This window comes from Scleropages formosus, chromosome 20, assembly GCF_900964775.1.
Source record: "Scleropages formosus chromosome 20, fSclFor1.1, whole genome shotgun sequence".
Lineage (NCBI taxonomy): Eukaryota > Metazoa > Chordata > Actinopteri > Osteoglossiformes > Osteoglossidae > Scleropages > Scleropages formosus.
The window spans coordinates 10,782,722-10,804,189 of NC_041825.1; the positions used below are offsets into that span (position 1 = coordinate 10,782,722).

The 21,468-nt window shown below is 37.9% G+C and overlaps 1 protein-coding gene across 4 annotated transcripts in view; it reads right to left on the reverse strand.

Moving 5' to 3' along the window:
* Window positions 1-21,468, reverse strand: part of LOC108927245 (RNA binding protein fox-1 homolog 1-like) — a 244,529-nt gene that overhangs the window by 186,747 nt on the left and 36,314 nt on the right. The gene's annotated exons all lie outside the window — the stretch shown is intronic.

The window sequence follows — 21,468 nt, forward strand, 5'->3', positions numbered from 1 at the left end:
GAAAGGACAACACGAGAAACAGACCTGGCCAGAATGAGAGCGGAATGGCTTGGGTGCACAGCCGCCAGCATGCGGAGCCCCCCACCCCCCCAAAAGGTGGAAAAGAGGAATAGAGAGGAAACAAGGAACAGCCTGGGATAAGGACCTAGATCAGCATCGCAGGAAATGGGGAGGTAAGGAAAGAATCTGAGCCCAAACCGGAATGAGAGAGGATTCGCCCCACTGTAGCAATACAGAGGGAGCCAAGCAATGGAACCAGTCCAGAGTATGAAAGGGAGAAAACCGGGCACAACATAAAATGAGGAAGTGGCACAGCTGTTGTAAGGAAAAAGAGCCAAGGAGGGAAACATGAAAACCTGAACCGGAATAAGGTGGAGGTGCTTCCCATGTTGCCCTGTGAATGATTGACCACGGGTGTGGCCAAAGATTCTGTCTAGTAGTTCCCTCCCGAAATGTTGTTTTTCCAGTTTTAATATTGGTAATATTATTACTGTAATTATGTACAGAAAATAGTAGAACATATTAACCATCTAAGGCTATACAACAACACACACACACTTTCAGAACCGCTTGTCCCATACAGGGTCGCGGGGAACCGGAGCCTACCCGGTAACACAGGGCGTAAGGCCGGAGGGGGAGGGGACACAGCCAGGACGGGACGCCAGTCCGTCGCAAGGTACCCCAAACGGGACTCGAACCCCAGACCCACCGGAGAGCAGGACTGTGGTCCAACCCACTGCACCACTGCGCCACCGCACCCCCCATTTCTGTTAAATAAATAAATAAATAAGCCAGAGCTTGTTGTTGTATAGGGGTGCGGTGGTGCAGTGGGTTGGACCACAGCCCTGCTCTCCGGTGGGTCTGGGGTTCGAGTCCCGTTTGGGGTACCTTGCGACGGACTGGCGTCCCGTCCTGGGTGTGTCCCCTCCCCCTCCGGCCTTACGCCCTGTGTTACCGGGTTGGCTCCGGTTCCCCGCGACCCCGTATGGGACAAGCGGTTCTGAAAATGTGTATTTAACAGAATAGTTATTGTGATATGTAGATGAAAGTGTAAGTTTGACATTAGAAGAAAAAAAAAAAAAGAAATACTACAAGAAAAACATGAATTTAATTCACTGGACACCATGCAAACCACTGGACTGAACTCAAAAATAAACACTTTGTGAGATTTTTTGTTTTTTATTACATTGTAACACTTTTCACCATCCACCAGGAAAAAGTGTCTATGTACATGTTTTTGGTGATATATTCTCTGAAAGTCCATTTCACCTCCACCATGACAGCTGGACTTTTTTTAGTCTGAATGAGTCTGAAACAACCCGGAGGTCAAGTTCAGATAGGCTGAGTGAAGGAAATATGGGTGGAGAGTTTTTTGTTTTTCTTTTTTTTTTTTTATGTAGTTTATGTAATTTACTATGTTAAATGTTCTTGCTCATGTCTGGGTAATATATGTGACCCTGCAGCTAACACTTTTCAGCATACATTTGTTGCAGCATTATTTTCTACTGCATTTCAGTGCCTAAGAATGTCTTGTTACATCACATGCGCCCTCTGTTTCACCTCTGGAGCTGAGATGGATATCGTCATACAGTCACAAAACCAGTACTGGCTACATCTGTGAATAATCAGATGTAAAATCACTCCTCAAATTTCAGACCAATACAGCTCATTAAAATCTCACAATTTACCAAACAAAATCTGAAATGAAATCCAATGAAATTCATAACTGAGATTTTGTTTATTTTATTCAGTTGCAGAGGTCTTAATGTAAGCTGGCCGAGTGCTTGTTTGAAAGGCAGATAAATTTCTTTCATAACAACCAACTGAAGCATTATTATGGTAAGGAAGAAACGCTAAAAAAATTCTTTAAGCTATTTAAGCAAAATTACCTTTAAAAATGTTTCACATGAACATTTAGCGAAGAAAAAAAACTAATTTCACCCCTTACTGCTGCAGTAATTAAACATTCAGACTCTGTACAGCAGCTCAGTTCCTATGATTTTTTTGACAAATGACCTAAAGCATATCAACCATAAAAATACAACCCAGCAAAATTCCCTGAAGCCCAAGAATCTCAATCAATTTGAAATACACAGGGGCATTGGTGATAGGGGTGTTCACTCACTCTGAGGTCTGCAACAGTATCATGACAGCACGACTCCCATCATTAACTTTAGACATACGAAAAACAAAAGGCTGATTTATCTACCTCAAAGACCTCCAAGCATGAGACATTAGAAACGCAACCACTGCCGAGGCACAATGAAAGATATGCTCCTGCGCTGCACAGCTGGCAAAATTCTGCGTTTCTTTCATCACTGCAGACTTTGTTTATAATGCCACCACAAGAAAAATACTGCAGAAGTTTCCGTGGCTATAAGGCACAAATAAAGGAACTCGGGCTTTGATTTGGTTTATCTCAATTGTCAACAGGGCTGTGTGATAGAGTTATATGTGACAGATAGTGTCCTGTGTATACCAGTAGAGCTGAGGCAGTAATAAGGACACAGACATGTCACATGCAAGTTGCTACTCTAAGTTCGGCAAGGAGTCCTCATGTATTAGTTAGAGATACAAACAGTCAAGGTGTGCAAAAATAATAAGTTAAATAATCAAGTTGACAGGTTATTATTATTATTATTATTATTATTATTATTATTATGCTCAAACAGCCCAGGTGCTGTGATGCAACAGCACTAGATGATTCTACTGCATTTACCTATACAGTGATCTTCCTTTGCCAGCTAGGACTTTCAATTCTGTCATCAAAGCTTTATCTCCAAGTTATGTGCACTTATTTAAAACACACCTTTGCTTTAATGAGAGAAAAACAATTATGCCCAAACTTTTCTTGGATGGTGTTTGTCTTTGTGATAAAAAATGTAATAATAAACATATAAAGTGATTGTTACATTATTCAGTATACACATCCCCTAGATGTCATTTTATCTGGAACAATTTTTTGATAGTATTCACTGGAAGAAAGCATGGTTACTCCCTGAAAAATTTTGTATTTCTAATAAAATAAGAGAGGTACATTTTAAGATTCTTCACAATGTCTATCCAACCAACTCCCAAATTGCTACTTTTGTTGATCTCTCAAACTTATGTGTTTTCTGCAAAGTTGAGGAAGAAACTTTGCTTCATTTATTCTACCATTGCAGTAAGGTTAAATGTTTTTGGACTTAAGTTGTTATTTATCTACTTATTTAAAATTTGATTTTAAATTTTCATTGAAAGATATATTTATTTTTCTGGCAGTGACCATGCTATTGATCTTATTGTTAATTTTTTCGTGTTGCATTGCAAATTTTTTATTCACAAGACTTTGCCTAGAAACTCACTGATAACAATAAGTTTATGAAGAATTATGATCACATTTTTCGTATTGAATGAGATGCTACTGTTACTTTTTCTTTTCCTTTCATTGTATGTTATTGTATTTTAATGCAGTGCTGTTCCTTTTCTGCAATAAAATTTAAAAGAAAAAAAAATTACCTATACAGTGAAAAAAAAAGAATATATCTTAATGTAAGCTAAATCCTGGTTTAAAGGAAAAAAAAAATGCAGCTCTGGTTCTTCCTGTTCCTTCTGTTTTTAAAAAAAGAAAGGTGCGTTATTAAGCCCATTATGATGTTATCCATGTTTAAGCCTGGATTAAACACTGTGAGCTTGGATCCCATCCAGCTTTTTTGTCAATGTATCAACCTGAGGTTACAAATGAGTAATCAATTATTATAATACAGCCCCATGGTACTGCATTTAATGGGACTTCATCTTGAAATACTGAGAAAGTATGCACATGAAAAATCTCACATCAGGGATTTAAAATACATACCCTGATGGCACTCAGAGGTTACTTTTGCTTTATTTTGGGAGGGGGGCAGTTTCATGCAGTTACAAATTCATAAAACTTGCTTATATCACCAATATATGTTTCAGAATTCTGTATTTTAGAAAGATGAACTGACATTACATGGTGATTTTATAATGTTTTACTTCAATCCTATTGATTCCCTGGTTCTGCATTTGGACAAGGATAAGGGTCTGAATGATTATTGAAGAAATGCCAAAAGTAACCAGCAGAACTGTATAACACCCCCCGCCCCCACCCCATTTTTTAACACTTAAGTCATTTCCCTTAAAGCATTTCAAAACGCTGAGGCTGACCAGTGCATAAATGTCCTAGTCCTAAAGGCAGATGTGGAAAAGACAGATTCCAGTAATGTCATTGCTGCCATGCTTGATGTAACTGATGACGGATTTTATCGACTGGGAACAAAATGTGGGATATTAAAGGAGAGGTACTCCTGGTGCCAATTTGATCTGTTCTTTGAAGCATTTCTGAGCATTAATGAACTGCCTACAGAGAAGGAGCATTCACTGCGACAAACTGCAACCAAGCACTCATACGGGTATGTTCATGGATTCCACAGCGGCACTTGTTCTTGCATTGCAATTGCCTGGCAAGAAACAGGTTTACTGTTTTCCCCACTTCACCCCCCCCCCAAGCAATGGTAAATTAAAGCAGGTTTTTTGTTTGAAACCTCAGAAATACATGAACAAATGAATATTCATATGTTAGCCCTCTACACAACCTGGTATCAAAGCAGTCTTTCCTTGACAACCCTATGGTTACAAATTAGAGGTGTTTAAAAACAAATTATATTTACTCCCTTACCCGTACTACTGTATGATTCTTGTATACTACATCTCATTACGAGTCTTTCAGTTTATAGCACTGATACCTTTTACATTTACAGGAGTGAATTTGTCCGAAACAAAAACTGATTTTGCTCTGGTCATTCCTGTCATTGCAAACCCTGTTGTAACACCCTCTTGCTCTCAGCAATCTTGTATAGATTTCACTGGCCACTGACAACATTGATCAGTCATGAAACATTCTCCCAGGCTGACTGACAACACAGTTAATTGACAATGAGGAAAAGGGATGGTAAAACCAGCAAGTGCAAGTGCGTTAAAGAATCTTATTTACGTTTAAATACTGGAACGCATTATTTACAAATTGTTGAATTATTCTTCATCAGAAATATTTTTGATTTGCTTATAATTGTTATTGGAGATGTGCCATTAAACATCAAATTTTAGAACGAAGTTCTGAAATATTCACAAATTGATTAACCAATGCTTATTAATATGCGCTAGAATAAACGCGTGAAAACAATGAACCTCGGTGCAGCAAGTGGTAGTAACAAACTAGGTTTGCTTGAGACTTTCATGTCTGCAGCTATGTCTCCTTCTCTTAATGTAATGCATAAATTGTACTTGTGTTGGAAAAAAGCGTTTGCTAAATGAATAAATGTAAATGTAAATGTAAATAAGGCTGCACCCAGATAGTGTGATTATAGACATTCAATAAAACATGCTTAACAAATGTTTAACTTGGTTTCTTTGGAGAAAAGGATATGCTAAATGTGTAAATGTACTGTAAAAGTCTTAATCTAAAGCTCAAATCAAAACAACAGTCATACCTGTAGATTAAAGTCCGTTTGTTTTGGTAATTTGAGTCATAAAACAGGACTCACATTTAAAATAATGAAATACTCCTGAAGACGGTTATTCATTAGGTGGATGAATGAAATCCATGAAATTGTTAATAAAGCATCTAAAGGAAAGCGTGCAGTTCTGATGGTTGACTTGTTCTCACACTTGTGATAAAGGTAGTAAATATCCGAAACCAAATCCTAAAGTACGCTTAATAATGTCTTTAGTGTAGGTTACTGACTTTGCTGGTGCGAAATCAGGTACTGATGGCTTTTTACTTACTTCACACTTAAGTCAATGCAAGTAGCTAATTTGATTTTTGTGAATAAAATCAAAGTTAAACATTGAAGGGACACTGAAGTACACACTAACACTATATTCTGCCACCACATTTTAAAAGTATTAGGACTCTTTTACTGGGGGGGAAGTCATAATCTTGTAGGACTTCCAGCCCAGTGGAACAAACATTAATTTTATTTATTGCCACTTTGTTAGCAGCAACCTGTTTTCAAGTACTTACACTTTAATACAGCTATGGCAACAACCTTATTCAAAACTATTATAGCAGCAGGTGGGATTTATACCTGGGTAGGTGGCAGTTACAGATGGTAGTGCTAACCACTTACTGTACGTACCCTCCTGCGCTGGCATCATAAGAATGGAATAAATTTGACAGCAGTATGACCACAGTAACACAAATTAATCTGAGTTAATGTAATGTCTTTCACATAAAAGTGAGTAATGTGTTCATTCATGAACTTAGATATGATGTTTTTTTTTTTTTTTTTTTTTTCTGTAGTTGTGTATGTATCACTTCATGTAATAGAGAACAAAAAAAGGCTCAAATTACTGGGTAGGTAATGGTAGTCAAACTTAGTTACAAGTTTAAAACTTTGGAAGAGTTTCAATGTACACAAATTCACCAAAAGAGTTGAAATGCTATAATGGTGACTCATTTACATTAAAATGTAGTTTAGCAAACATTTTTCCTTAAAGCACTGTACAACTCAGAGCAAACAATAAGCACAGCTCACAAGACAGTTAGAGATACAGACACTCAACTCCTGAAGCATAGTCACTTTGTCTGATTACATCATTTTTGGTGGTGCACCTTTGCATGACCAATTGCCAATAGAATTGAGGCTGGTAGGAAATACAAAGGTGACTGTAACAGATGATGTGATGAAAATGTTTGGAACTGTTAGGAAATCAGGACAGAAACAGATGGGTTTCAAGACCACTATTGAAAGCTGTAATGATTTTAGCAGTAATAAAGGAGAATTTCTGAAGAATATTTATGGTGTAACTGAGAAACCATACTGTAGATTTTTGACTTTGGGCCTCTCGACAGTGGTACCGCTAAGTGTCCAGATATGCATGAACGTCACATTCTTACAAGGATATACAAAGAGATCAGGCCTTGTAGTCTTGGACTTGATACAAGCAGCCAAAGGAAGCCAATGGAGGGAGACGAGAAGGAGAGTTACATGGGAACACAACTTGTGATGCAGCAATCAAGTGGAGAGGTCTGATGCCTGATCCTGGATGACCGTATGGGAGGAGTTAAAGAAGTCCAGGTGGGATATCAGCAAGGCCAGATCCTGTGAATATTGTGCAAGAGGCACCTGCAGAATCAGGTTATGGTTGAAGTGTACTAGGAAAAGCAGAGAGTCAATTTTCACTTCTAGCTCTTGACTAATGAAGCAAATTATATTAGCTGATTATGCAGTTTGACAGAAACGTTCAGACAGGTGCAAGAACCTAATGGGAGATGAAGAACCTCAGTCTTGAAATTTTGAGTTGTAAATAGTAGTGAGTCATCCAGGTTATGCTGCATAAGGATACCTCTGTGGCACTTAGAGGAAAAAAGAAGAAAACAAAGTATCAACAGACTATCTATCAAACAAACTATCACTTTCTCATTGATAGGAGAATTTTTGAGAGGCAATGACAGAGCACAAGGGATGAAGTGTGTGTAAAGGCACCAACAAGAAGATCTTCAAGCTCTTCAAAATACCAGCTGATAGAGACTGGGGGAGGACAATGAGTCATCTAAAACCACCTTGTAAGATCCACCCTATAGGTAAAACTCAAACCATTTCTGTAGCGATCCTCTTATTCCATGCTCTTCTACAGACAAAAGTAGGATCTGATGGTTGACTGTCTTAAATATTGCAGAGAGATCAAGGTGAACAGGGACCAAGGATAGGGAAGCAGCTCTAGCCAACTGGAGGGGTTCTGACAGTGCAAAGCGGGCAGTCTCAGTGGAATAACTGTTCTTGAATCTCTACTATTAGCCATAAAGGAGATTATTTTGAGCAAGTAACACAGATAACTGCTTATAGGCTGCACTTTTGAGAGTCTTTGAAAGAAACGCAAGACGAATGGCTGGACTGTAATTCTGTACTGAATTTGGATATGTGAAGGTTTCTTTAACACGGATGAGATTTGGGCAGTTTTAAAAGCAGATGGGATGCAAACAGAGGACAGTGAGGAATTATATATGGAAGAAATAATATGAATGACTTGTGGGAAAATTAACTGTAAAAAGGGGGTGCGATCAAAGGAACAGATTGTGGCTCGGTGTGAGAGCAAGCATTCAGAGATATCACTCCCATATGTTTCCATGGGGGAGGTGGATGTTGAGAGCCTCTTGGTGATCAACTTTGTCTCTAAATCAGCTTAGTCTCTAAAGATCTACCCTCTGCAGTGACAGCAGTGAGGCAAGAAGAAGAGGGATGAAAAATTTGCAAAATTAGTAAAAGTAAATTAGTAAAAAGTAGTAAATTAGTTGTCAGCACGGTGGCACAGTGAGTGGCGCTGCTGTCTCACACTGCCTGAGTGGTGGAAGAGAACATGGGTTCAGTCCCCCTCAGTCTGTGGGGAGTTTGCTTTATCTCTCGTGTCTGCGTGGGTTTCCTCCAGGTGCTCTGGTTTCCTCCCACAGTCCAAAGACATGTTGCTCAGGCTCACCCATACTGTGTGAGTGAGAGAGAGTGTGTTTCACTGATGTATGGATGAGTGATCCATAGTAAGTAGTGTATCTAGCAGTGTAAGTCACCATGGTGAATAAGGTGTGTGGGCTGGTAACACTAGAGTTCATTGGAAGTTGCTTTGGAGAAAAGCATCTGCTAAATAAAAAATGTAAATGTAAAAACTTTGTGAGGATTGTTGACTGTGGACTGATATCAGTTATTGAATAAATGAGGTAAACAGCATAGCGAAACAACACAAAGATGTCCTTGTACAGCGTTACATCTCATATTTTTAAATTGTTGTTTTCATTCAGCAGCACGGAGTTTGCTTCTGTTAGCTTGAAGCAAAGCCAATAACCATAGGCCAGCGGTTGGACGTGCTGGTATAGAAGGTAGAGGACAGAAAGAGTCAAAGGACCAGCGAGGAGCAGAAAGGAAGGCATTGATGATGTTGCGTGTGGACAAATTCAAGAACTATACATTTTCTCTTGGAGATCTAGATTTTAGTTAGAAAATCTTCCAGAATATATTGTAAACCTACAAAAATCAGTTAAGTTTATTTTGACCATTCTACTTGAAACAGGTCGGTGGGGAATGCAGAGAAAAGAGAATTGAAACTGCATCAATTTGTCAGCTAAAATATAAATAATAGTCGTAATTACAAAATGGTACATTTTAGATGTCAGACATAAGTGACTTTTAAACTTTACCTTTGTACAGTTTTGCTGGTTCACATCTCAAATTCAATATTTTATTAACTTTTTTGCTTGGCAAGCATTTGTTTTGCCAGCTTTCCTTGCTGAAGTTCAAAGAAAATAATTTTTCAGAGCTAAAAGTGTTACCATGGGCAGAAACCTACTTTGGCAATAAAAAAGAGGCAACATATCTCAGGAGACATATTTCGAACACTCTTTTCAAAAGGGTTCAAAATACACTTGCACTGTTCTGCTTAGTGGAACCTTAAAGATTCCAGCGCATCCAGAGTCAGATGTTTCTGAAAGCGATTATTTATTTATTTTTAGTTTAGGCAACAATGTCACTCAGATACCATTAAAACTATCAACAGGGACAAAAGGAATACACTTAATTCTAATCACCACAGATTGGAAGTATAAGAATAACTGTTAACCAGAGAGCTAAATTAGTATTTTATTAGATTTTAATTGCTGCAATACACATGAAATGCAACTTAATTATTTTCTTGACAGAAACATAAAGTATACTTTTTATATTTCAATTGAAGTTTGATAGAAATCACAGTAACAAATACCAAATAACATCTGCATACGTAGCGTAGCCAAATATCTGAATACTATTTTCATAAAAATGTCAATGCTATTTCATTAGCTTAACCAACAACATCCGTGACTTCATTCTTTGTCCAGAAAAAAAATAGGAGAAACACAAAATACACTAACATGAATGACTACAGGCATAAATAATTAAATTTAGAGGTTAGCACACATTTTGGGAAACTTCTTAGTACTATAACTTTTTTTTAGTTGTGTACTATTTCGATCGAATAACTATAACCTTAAGCATTAATACAAACCTGAACTATTCCTTCCCTTGTTAAAATAGATCGTAATTCAATGAACGATTTATTAACATCAATTTATACAAAAAAAAAAATCTGTTTCAATTACATTTATTCATTTAGCTAACACTTTATTCCAATCAACTTAGAATGTTAAGCTTTTTACAATTATTTACCCCTTCATACAGCAACCATTATGCTACCAGTTGCCCATTAGGCATCTCTAATGAGAGGTGTCAGCTCTTTAAGCAAATTTTAAGGGACAAAATTGCTCATAACTCTGAATTCTCTTCAAAGGAGTCTTTGTTATGGAACGAAAACCCTTATAATACTTTTCAAAGCTTTAACTCTATTTTGGCAATACATGAATCTGCTGAAACATGTGCTTATCATCCTTAACCAATATGATTAAGAAGTCAGGCTATGAACTTGGGTGGCGAACAAGAATACGTGGAAGGTGGAAAGATATCATATTATATTTGTATTTATTACAGTTTAAGTGCAAATGTAATTGTGCATTTGTTTATTTTTAGTGCAGTAAAACCGTATCAGGACAATTTTGAAGACAGAACTTACTTTAGACATAGTTAATATTTTACTGTTCATCCTCCGGGAAACACTTTCTCTGAACAGGTATGACTTTGAAACAGAGTTTAGACTTTTCCTGGTGTTCTACGCCTATACATTTATTCACTGAGTTCAGTTTTAGTATGCGTACAGTAGCTCTATGGGCGTCTTTTCCCATGCGGAATGATGTTTGCCAGCCACACTCTAAACCAACAAAATCTGCGAAGGAAAAAGGGGAATGAGTGTGCTTAATCAGGCTCAGGCATTATGATAAACTGTTCCGAGCAAAGTCAACCTGGAGCAATGTTCATTGAAACAAGTCCCTGCATCCATTTTGAGACAATCAAATTAAATGAAACCTAAAACTCGCAATAATGGATTATCCACTCTCCACCCTAGCATCCTTGCAGCTGTATCTTCCACAGATAGCTTTCATTTAGGGAATTTAACAAATCCCCATTCGCTCAACACTTAGCTGCACTGCCATTACATTTGTCATGTTGGACCTATAACTATCCATCATAAAATGCAAACCAATCCCTACAACTCAGAGCAGACTTTTCAGGCTTATTCAGCCATGGTGGACCTTTTTTCTTTTACATCTGCAATTCTTTTTCCACTATGATATATTCTCAGTTTTGGACATCTTTGAAAAAGTCAAACTTTACTTCATATTGCTCAGCATTTCGGGAGGGAAGAAAAAAAAAAAAAACCCTAGAGAAACACACAGTATACATTTACACATTAAATATATTATATATATATATATATATATATATATATATATATATATATATATATATATATAGAAAAAAAACGTCAAAAATAGTACTGCCTGAAAGAAGAAATTGTTATAATAAAAATATACTCTTATTAGTAAGATTACAAACAGTAGTATTACCATCAGTAACAGTAGTTAATAAATTGCAAAACTGAAACATCTATATATTGCTAAATCTGGTATCTTTGTAAACATTGTGTATAACTGAATTCAATTCAGTTAATTTTTATAGAGCGCTCTTCTCACACAGTGACACACAGCGCTGAACAAAGACATAAGACAAATAAGCTAACAAGACAGTTGACTTCAACTACTAACAACGCCCTCCAACTGCATGTAGGAAAATGTTCCTTACTAATAAATAAAGCTGAGTCATATGCAAAGTCTATGAGCATGGAACATGTATTGTACTCTGTTCGGCAGCTGCAGTCCATGAATTTGTTCGTGGCACATCTTTAATAGTAATTTCTATTGCCCACAAGTCCCAAAGGACACAGCGCTCTGTAATTAATTACTTTCAGACCTACTATCCCATTTTTAAGGATTTAGGAGACTCTGATTTTCATAAACGAGTGCTTCTTTCCAAGCATGGCTGTTCAGTGATGAAAAGATGACTTTTTTTTTTTTTTTCTTTTGGTCAATATAGTGCAATAGAATCACAAGCTATACTCTGCAATATTTTCCATTACCACCTGACTACCGTCTATTACCACCTGACACTGACATATGTATTTTAATTAAATAAGAAATGAATATTTTTGTTTAGTTAATGTGATAAATTTGTTAAATGCAATCAGTTCAATTATCTTAAAATCGGAGCAGATAACAGTTGACCTGCGTTCATGTTTTCAAATGATGTTTTGCCAAAAAATACATAAATCAATAATTCTTCAGTGTCTGGCCAAGTCGAACAGAAGCCGTTCAATTTCAACAGTGCAGGATATTGATTTTTGCCGTAAAGCTTGCAATATAGTTTTCAAAGATGCTCCTCAATATCAATGTTAGGAATCGGACATCCGTTTATGCTGGCTATATTTCACACTGGTAACTCACTTGCATGTCGTATCTGGGCATTGACGGATGGTTTGTGATAGTTTAGTGTGATTGTTTGCTACAGCCTGCCATCAATCTCACTCAGAGCCACCTACATCTTTTTTCAATCAGACAAGGGTGGCAAAACGAGAGGAGTGATTGGCAGACGCAGAGTCCCTGTTCAATTTGACACATAGTCAACAGCTCTGATCCTGCTCTCACATTCCCACTAACATGCCAGGGAATGTAATCATGGACTTAAAACAAAAGTACCTGAAAAGAAGACTGAGTTTCTGTCAGGAATACATGTATATTACTATATAGTAGTGGAAGTTGTAGTAGTAGTTTAGGAAGATTTAGGAATGACAGAGCAAAAGTAAATATAGAAAAAACCTAAATATACACACAAGTGTGGGGGCACTGTGACGTGGTGGGCTTGGCCTGTGCCTGCTCTCCAGTGGTTCTGGGGTTCGAGTCCTGCTTGGGGTGCCTTGCAACGGACTGGCGTCCCGTCCTGGGTGTGTCCCCTCCCCCTCCAGCCTTGCGCCCTGCGTTGCTGGGTTAGGCTCTGGCTTCCCGCGATCCTGCTTGGGACAAGTGGTATCAGACAATGTGTATGTGTGTGTGTGTGTGTGTGTGTGTGTGTGTGTGTGTGTGTGTGTGTGTGTGTGTGTGTGTGTGTGTGTGCACGCGCGCGCACTGTACGCACAAGTTCAGAGAATGAAAATTCCTTTTATAGATTACTTTTGCCTCTTTCTTACCTGGCATCCACCTATGTTAATAGAGAATGAAAATACATTCCATGCTATTTACCACTTCGGAAATAAGACTTATATGCAGCTACTTGTGTAATGTATACTGGTTTATACTGCGGTATGTGACTAATTGACTGCATTCCACAAACATGTGTCTGCATCTAAATCTCTCCTTCTGTTCATGTAATGCACTTTTTGTACTGTTCTCTGAAATGTTTGTTGTTTTGGATAAAGATGTCTGGTAAATTAATAAATAAATACATTGCTTCATTCAAACTGAAACAGGCCAAAACTTATTTATATTAGAATTCTGTTATGAGAACACTTTCCTATTCTGTAAACTCACACACACATCATCCGAAACCCCAAGCAGGACTCGAACCGCAGACCTACCGGAGAGGAGGACCCGGTCAAGCCCACTGCGCCCCCCCCTACTTCTGTAAATCTGTTTTAAGATTTTTTTTTTTTTTTTGATGACACTTTTCACTACCAGAATTTGCAACATTCTGTTTTGAAACTTTATTCAATATGGTCATCAAAACTGGTTAAAAAAGGTATATGAAAAGAATGCACTGGGGGAAAAAAAAAACAGTATATAATTTTGGGTTGCTTGTAGCTTTCTGGTTTAGTACTCACAGTGTCAATTTTTTATTATGACCCAAAAGCCAAAACACCTTTTGGCCAAAGTCAATAATATTAACAATTTTAACGGCAGGCAGTTGGATTCAGAAAGGATAGAAGACAAACCAATCCCCATTTACTCTGGATTTTTTTTTTTTTTTTCTGGTGTTGAGAATAAGTGGAAATACATGTATTCAGGAAAATCACTGAATTGTCACTTTCCCCAGAAGTCACAGGTTTGCAGTACACCAGCCTGAAAAATCACTAGAAACCACCATGTGCTGGAAAGCATTGTTTGGCTTTCAACTGCACTGAGCAACAGGAATTTGAAAGCCAAAGGTGTTTCAAACAGACATGCAATGCATCCAGAGCTACCAGTGGTGTGTGTGCCTGCGTGTGAGCGCGCAAATGTTGGGGGCATTGAAATGAGCTCACCTCAACATCGTTTCTGCGAGGCTTTATTTTAACTGCCTCTTTTTCTGACAATCATTTAAATGATTCTGAACTTTTCCTATTAAAGGTAATGACTCACTTTCCTGGCTGCCCCCCTGGTCACTTAGATTGTACACATTAATCTTTGTGTTCTCTTTCCCTCCAGACAACATTAAAGAGAATAAGAAAGGTGTTATGGGTGCTTTAGTGCCTCCCTCTTGCCTGGGTATACATGCATATGTGTGTGTGTGCGCATGTGTGTGTGTGTGCAGATGCACGCTTGTAGCAGTATCTTCTCCTGAGAGAGTGGGACCCAGCATGATGGAATGTGTTAAGCGGCTGTTGAGATATTACCGCTCAGATAGCTACCACGCTCCCAGCCACTGCAACTGCAGCACAATGCCACTGGGCACAGGTTTCATTAATCAACCCCTCAGATCTATTCCTTATGATGTTTCTGACATTTTACAAGTCATTTTTCATTTTTTTTATTACCCTACGGAAAACAGAGGAAAGATGCATTGAAGGCTGTTTTCCCTCTTTTTTCTAGCAGGCTCAATACTTTTTTTCTGTGGAACAGACTTTTTAGAAAAGCTTCTTTCATTCCACAATTAATGTTAACAAGTTTTGTCTTAAGTCATCTAATGTTGCCTAGGGTGTTACATTGCATGGTGTATTAAACAATTACAGCAAACAATCTAATTAGAATAAACTTTCAGGAACAGTATACAATTTAAATTCCATTCAATTTAACTGGAGCAAACTATTTAAAAACTTAATCTAAAAGGGAAAACGGGAAAATCGCTCAAAATAATTGTCATGGCTTATGAGGAGAAAATGAATGGTTTATGTTTATTTTAAAAAAAAAAAAAAGTAAACCAAGTTGTGTTATCTGCAGAGGTTCTCATATGATACAGCAACAGTTGTTTGAATCAAAGTGGGCAGGAGGATGAATACAGAGGTTTAATGAAGAACTTTGTTCAGTGGTGCAAAAGGAACTATCTCATTTCAAAGACGGGTGGGATGGTGCTGGACTCCAAGAGGTCCAGAGGTCCACAGTGCGAGGATACTCAAGCACCTGGAGAGGCTCGTGGACAACACACTGGAGTGTTCTAGCAACAACGAGGCTCAGTCCAAGAATGGGGAAAGTTGCCTTTATGTTCTGAGGAGGTTTGGGTGCTTTGGAGTATGGAGGTCACTGCTGTAGATGTTCTACCAGCCTGTTGTAGCAGGTATAGTCTTTCAAGCCATTGACTGCTGGGGTGATTCTATTTTTTACAGATGATGCCAGCAAACTCAGGAGGCATGGCGGCAAAGGAAGTAGTGCTGCTGTCTCACAGTGCCTGGGTGGTGCAAGAGGATGTGGGTTCAATCCCCACTCAGTCTGTGTGGAGTTTGCATGTTCTCCCTGTGTCTGTTTGGGTTTCCTCCAGGTGACCTGGTTTCCTCTCACACTCCAAAGACATGCTGTTCAGGTTCCACCATAGTGTGTGAGTGACAGAGTGAGTGTGTTCCACTGATGTATGGATGAGTGACCCAGTGTAAGTAGTGTATCTAGCAGTATAAGTCACCTTGGTGAATAAGGTGTGTGAGCTAATAACACTACATAGAGTTCATTGGAAGTCACATTGGAAGAAAGTGTCTGCTAAGTAAATAAATGTAAACTTCTACCTATCATGGACAATGACCTTCACCCTCTGCATGGCAGCCTGGTTAAACAGAGGAGCACATTATGCAAATTCCAGCTGTACTGTCCCAAGGAGTGCTACCTGAAATTGATTTACCCATCCATCCATCCATCTACCTACAGCACTGTGGAAATATAACCCCCTCATCTTCATAGCTGTTGAATAGGGTCTCATGCCATTGTGGAGAAATTTCATCTTTCTACATGACCAATTCAGCTCATAGATTGACAGTCTCATTTTGAACTTTCTGATACAAAAAGAAATCTATGATTCCTCCAATAACAGAAAGGAATCCAGATCAGAAAAATATACCCACATCATCACACTACCACCACCATGTTTGACTGTAGCTAGAAGGTCTATAGTATAAAAGGCCACATTCGACTTTACCACACATAATGGCATCAATATCTATCAAGTATTTTTAGAGTGGTATTATGTGTCTTTTTGAATCCCAGTTTTGCCAGCTTGGATTTTGTTGGTAAGGGTTTAAGAATTTGAAAGTTACATTGGATAGAGCTGGCTCAGATCAGGAGTTATTGTATTTAAACAGTTGACATATTAACTCTTTAACTTGAAAGTTTTTGAGCAATTTTTTTTTTTTTTTTTTTTTTTTACACCCATGACTGTGCATTTCATTATCTTCCAAACCAATAAAATTTAAAAAAGAAAAAAAGAAGAAAAACTTACTGCATCTGTCTGCCCAGGTTCCTTTCATACACAGTTTTTGGATGCCTTTTGAGTGTAATGTGTTCCTGGAAAATCATCTCATGAAGGCTTTTAAATCAAAGATTATTTATTTATACAAGTATTTTCCCCCCAAAATCAAGTAGACGCCCACCCTCTCAAATATGCAAATAAAAGTTGCCCAACTATTTACAGTTCAGGTCCTTGTTGGGCTTCCCCAGAGTACAAGATGCTACAATAAGATACTCAGTGTTAATACATCAATTCAACTGGAAGGAATTTAGAAACCAGATTCATCCCTAGTAAATGCAAACAAATGCCCTGTAAACAAAATAACCAGCAAAAAGAATCAAACATCAAAATTACAGAAAACCAGAAAATGGGACACAGTTGTAATAAAGAACTAAATAAACAGAGAGAAAAAAGAGAACGCAGAAATAATAAAGATATCATTAGTTTATGATATACCACAGACCTAGAATACTCTTACAACAAGGTTTACACTGCTTAATACACTTGACTGTCTTTTTTGGTTCTAAACCTTTTGAAAAAGGTCTTAATCTGTAGCTGAGTGACGATTATTTAAAAAAAAAAAATAAAAAAAAAAAAGCTGGACACCCAGTAGGGAAGAGGAATAGTACATAGTACAGTAAATCAGCAACAGACAAGAACAGCAGGTTTGAAATGAAATCAAGTGTCAATGTGCCAATGCAGAGAAGAGCAATATGGATGCAACAAAATGAGCAAATCTATGGAGAGACAGAGATTAAGCAAACACCGTAAAAGCAAACAGAAAGCTGGAATAAAGGTGGGAAAACACCCATAGTTTTGTAGAAAGGGAAATATTACATAAATGCTACATCAGAAGAAAAGAGCTATTAAATTACTAGTTAACTAATACTAACTACCAATTCCTTTGTTATCGATCTACATTTAGCTGATGCATTTGTCCAAGGTTACTGTAAGTAGTGTATTTAGATTTGAAAGTTATGAGCTTACCCGCACAACCAAGGGAGGGCACACATGCCCGCACGCACACACACACACACACACACACACACACACACACACACATATATACAGGCACCCACTAGGGGCAAATGAGAATCACCATTCCACCTGAAACATGTCAATGGGCTGTGGAAGAAGCCCACTTGAACAAATGAAGGACATAAAAATCCGTACAGACAACTGGATTCAAACCCACGTCCGACCTCACAGTCCAGGAAATGTCATTCACCAGAGCTGCCCGCTGCGCCATCATGCCACAAGATAAGAGGCTGCTGTGCATAGTGCTGAGCCCAATCCAATTGACAAAAGGAGACCAGGGATGAAGGAAAAGACATCAGAGATGCAGAGAGGTCAACAGAAAGAGACGCAGTAAGAAATGAGAGCTGACGCCTGGAAAGGTTACAGGACAGTAGCAACACTTCCATACTCAGACTTAAATCAGAGCAGCAACTTGAGAAAAGAGATATCTATATCTTCAGGGACCTACGAAGAATGTCAGAACAACCTAGAAAGCAGGTATGATAAGACCAGAGATGTGAATCTATAATAGGTGCTCCCCTGAATATTTGGTTTGATCGACAAGGCAGGCAAGAACCACGCTTGTCAGTAGCAGATACAGCTCACTTTACATGCATTAGAAACTTCTACATATATACAGTATACACACACACACACACACATTTTCAGAACCGCTTGTCCCATACGGGGTCACGGGGAGCCGGAGCCTACCCGGGAACACAGGGGCGTAAGGCCAGAGGGGGAGGGAACACACCCAGGACGGGACGCCAGTCCGTCGCAAGGCACCCCAAGCGGGACTTGAACCCCAGACCCACCGGACAGCAGGACTGTGGTCCAACCCACTGCGCCACCGCACCCCCTATATACAGTATAATATATGAAAATGAGAAAATAGTGCTCATTAGAAATGTTCTGAGTGGCAAAAATTATTAGCTTTTTAGGTAATTATAAAGCCATGAGAATTTTAATTGTTTTTCCCTGGAGGAGATGATAGAGAGATAGATAGATAGATAGATCTCTGTTCTTTTTACTTCTGCCATGGGTTTAAACATCTAATGAAGCAGAGTCAAACCTTCTACCAAAAGTGTTCTGTGTTAAATAACACAATGCAATCAGACAGCATCTACAGGTGAAAAGCAGATACTACTTCTGAGTTACACTTATTATACTAACTCCAAAATGCATTGTAGTAGATCATTGTATTTCCAATACATCAAACTGGGTGTGCTGACTGTTTCTACCTATCCATAAACAACAGTAAGTTTTTTTTTTCTTTCTTTCTTGAATGTAATTTCTTTTTTTCTCTTGTTATAGCAACCGATGAGCAGAAGAGAGGGCAGCACTACACCCAGTGCACTTTTCTGTGGAGCCCAAGGCCTGGTGGCCAACACCATGGATAATCCTCTACTGCCATCTGATGGAAGCTGAAGGTGTTATAATCCTCATTATATGGCTTCCGCTGTGCTTCTACAATCACTGAAATCTCAATGAAAATAAATGAAAATGGTGCAAAAATTAAGTGTGGTAATAGTCAGTACCCCTTTCAAAACTACGAATTTAGAAGGTTTTGTTTTTTCTTACAGAATTATTAAAAGGGATTTGGGTGTTACATTAGATACATGAGCTAAATTTCAATACAGTTCATACTAATTTCACTAATGTGACTTGTCTTTCTTTTTCATTCAATTAAAGTGCTAAGGTATGTACATATATACAAATACAATATGTACAAATACTTCCTAACCCACCTGAATTTAGTGCTATATTACATTTTAATAAAAATATAACTGGTTAAAAAACATTACCAGACATTTTAGATATCACCAGTACATCAACATTAACATCCATTTAGCTGATGCTTTTTCCCCCCCAGAATGACTCACAATGCCACCTACATTTATTTACAAATCTATACAGCTTTTTTTTTTTCTTTGGGGAGGGGTGATTTTTCATTGCAGTTTTGAAATTACCGTGACTGCTGTCCACAGACTGCTCAGTAGAGCAAAGCATATAAAATATTACGCTGTAAAGTGTAATATTACACATGTAAAGTATTATCAATGCACTGGAATTCAAATGAAATATGGCTACAGAGTGTGTCTAACAAGGTTATCAATATCTTTATTAATAAGAACCTTGAATGTACTTGTAAAATCTATACCGGACAGTTGCATGTGTCTTGCTGCACATTTAGTTATCATATTAAACACATATACTGTACATTTTATTAAATTTGTCACTTTATCAATAATCTTTCATTATACATGGATGATATTCTCAACAGCTAACTTATAAGAATGTATGCTCCTGTTGCTATGGCTACAAATAATTTGGCAGAAAATCTTTACCGCAACTAGGTTGCTCTTTTGTGGAGGTTATTGCATTTATGAAAAAGGGCTTTGTTAATAATTAAGAACAGAAGACATGTTCAGTTGTTTACAAGTGAAATTGCGCCGGGTCGGGGGTGGTCATGGATTACTCTATGCGTACTTAACATAATGGTGCATCCTGCCTTTGGGAAGTGATATTTGGGACCCAGAGGACGATCGAGAGCTATGATCACCCAAAAGCCCAAGTAAGAGCTCTCGTGCTGAAGGGAAGAAGAGCATTTACACAATGGGGTCATGCAAGTTTGCTCAATGAATAATTTCCCTACTTCAAAGGGGGAAGTTTTTCGCTTCTCTGCAGAACTTTCCAGGTCCGCACATCCACTGAGGTTCAGATTTTAGGCCATCTAGCAGCAGGGGGTCTGCCTCAGTGTTAGTGCGCATGATTATCTCCCTTAAAAATATCACATGATGCACAGAGCAGCAGCTGACACACGCACGGCTGTGGCTGCGATCTGATTACCCGTTAGGCTCTTTTACTGGAATTACGATTTATAATTGCTAAATGCATAATCGTGACTAAACATGTAAACCTTTTTTAGACAGCATAAAAGCTCAAATGTACACAGTGAAATATTCTTAATGAATGTAGCAAATATATCCGAAGCTTTATCCTGACTCCTCAGTGTTATTATTAATTAATATTAATTAATATTACGATTGCAGTGCTGCCTGCTGTTCCATAAACATGCGGATAACTTGGCAAAATTATATCAGGAAGGGTCATAACGCAATGAAAAATACAACAATGTATAGCATATTACACAAAGGCATTAGCTTATTTGCTCAAGATGCCATTTTTACTTGTATGCCTATTTTTGTGAAGGAAACTACATACATCACAATTTATTTTCAGTATGCAGCTTTCTTATGGGTAATTAAATTGAAAAATCGTTTCTGGTCAAGAACCTGTTTCTCCAAGCAGCCTAAACTTAATATATTGTGGGTGATCAATAATACATTTATATTTCAATTCTAAATAGCAACTTTATTGAGAGAAAGTACATGGGAAATTTTTATTATAGATCAGAATCAATGAGCCTTTATAAAAAAATGGCCATTGAATATATAATCAGCCTTACATTCTAGACAATTTAGCATAGTGTATTACTTAAAAAATAAAAATGCCTTGGTAAGTTCAACTACACACATCCAATAACTAAATTTATTATCCCTACCTTTTATAGAAAGTGGCACCACACACACTTTACACTTTTTAATAGTACAATGCAGGCCAGTGACAAAATAGGGGGAGGGTGTTAATTCAAGACAACAAATCACAAAAACAACACTTCAAGTGTTACACTTGATTTCCACCCCATCTATATGAGTCTATTGCTGCATCTAGATTTAAGCGTTTTAAAAAATATTAGTATTATTACATTGTTTTGGCAGAAATGAACTACACCACTCATTACTGCCATTATTGTCAACTACATATACAGTATAAACATGAATGTATCTTGGAAATA